Here is a 2,086-nt window from a genome sequence, read left to right as displayed (position 1 = left end):
TCGTGTGTTTGAGGGTGCCTGTTATAATACTCCCTTATTATTTGGAGTTTTAAAATTTTATTAAAATTTTATTTTAATACTATATTAATTAGATTAAACATATATGTATTGGTAGGATTATTAAATAATTAATATTTACTAAAAAAATTAATTTTTTTCGTGAAACTATAAACACATTAATTATAATCTTTAGTTTATATTTCCAATAAATGACAATTATGATTACTATTAAAATTTAACATATTCTATTATTATATAAATTAAGCCATTAATACATGCTAAGAAAATTAATTTATTTCCGTATTTTATTGTATTTTATTTTCTGTGCAACACAAATTCAGCTCTCTATAATTTATATATGGTGTATTTACTTTCAATAATTTATGCATCAACATAAAATTTATATTTGTATAATTGTACACATAATTTATATATTACGATTTATTTTGATTTTCTAACTTTACTTTATAATTTAATTTTAATATATGAATATCTAAAATATAAAATAGAAAGTTATCCAACAACATGCCTATAATAACGTTAGCAATCATAACTAAAATTATATTTTGATTAACTTGATAAATTATAATAAATAAATTTGGTCGCATAAATAATTATATTTTTTGTCAATATATTGTTGCTAACTTTTTTTATTTCGTTTATTCATCGTATTAATTTTAATTTGAGGTGTTCTTTACTAATTTAGCATATTATGGAATATCAAATAGTTAGAAGAAGTTAATAATTTTTTTTTTCAATTAACAAATAATTTGAAATGAAATTTGTTAGTTTAACATTAATCCAATGAGCTATTAAGTTTAGACTTCAATCCAGTAAAATTACTATAAACATTAAATTTTATTACTAATTATAATATCATTTGTTATTTGACTAGTTGTTTATCTATATAAATCAGTCACTAACTTTGACAAAAGGTATTTTGGTATTTAAAAATAATTACAAAATTATTTAAGTATTTGATATGAATATAATTGAATTGACAAAAAATTTGACAAAAGTTTAGGGTAATCTGACCGATTATCCTTTGGATTCAAAACCAATATAATCATATTGGATTGGTTTTAGACAGGTAATCGGATTACCTATACCTGTGAGCACCCTTAATTAATAAATTAGAATTAAATTTAAAAAAAATTAAAGGAAAAAACATCTACAACAAAAAAAAGGATAAAAAAATAGGTGAATGATAGTTGAAGTGAGATTAGGATTAGAAAAAAATTATATAACTTTTTTATATTTTTATTTTTTAATATGTAAGATAATCAAGTTAGTTTGGATTTGCATAATCTTAAATTCGATATCCAAACCAATTAAGGTGGGGTATAATCAGTACAAAATTTCATTTGACATGATTACTTATCGGGTACCAAATTTTAATATTAATTAGGCCAGATCGATTGGTATTTTAATTTTATTGAATTTGGCACAGAAAAGACCTAATTATAAAATAAATTTAAAATAGTGTAAAAAATCAATTAAAATTTTTTAAACTATAAATACTTAACTACAAATTTAGTAAAATTATAAAAGTTGATAAACTAATTTAACCTTAAAATGAATATAAAATAAATATATTTGGATCTATTAAAACCAAATACAAATTTCTTCTTTTAAATTAATAAAACAACCTTAATTGTATAATTAGTATTTTTATCATTTTAAAATGATCTAAAAGTGTATGTAATATTTTTAAAATTAAATTTGAATTTTAACATTATAATTTAATTAAACAACAATAATCTTAAAAGAATATTTTAATCTTTTTAAAATTAATCTTAAATAGTATATTTTCATTTTTTTTAATATCTAGGACAAATTCCTAATTTTTAAAGCATTTGAAAAGATCATTAATACTAAATAGATATTTTAGATTTTTAAATTTTAATGTTACTCTTTAAAAAGAGTGCTTTTTTTCTTTTTAAATTCAATATAAATTTTTTATTTTTAAAATAATTAAATAACTCTAATCTTAAAAGAGTATTTTACTATTTTTGTCCTTTTAAAATTTATTAAAAATTTATTTTATTTTTTTAAAATAAATTAAATTTTTAGTTATTTTTAATTG

The sequence above is a fragment of the Arachis duranensis genome, chromosome 2 (assembly GCF_000817695.3).
Source record: "Arachis duranensis cultivar V14167 chromosome 2, aradu.V14167.gnm2.J7QH, whole genome shotgun sequence".
Classification (NCBI taxonomy): domain Eukaryota; kingdom Viridiplantae; phylum Streptophyta; class Magnoliopsida; order Fabales; family Fabaceae; genus Arachis; species Arachis duranensis.
Note: the sequence above shows the minus strand (reverse complement) of the source record.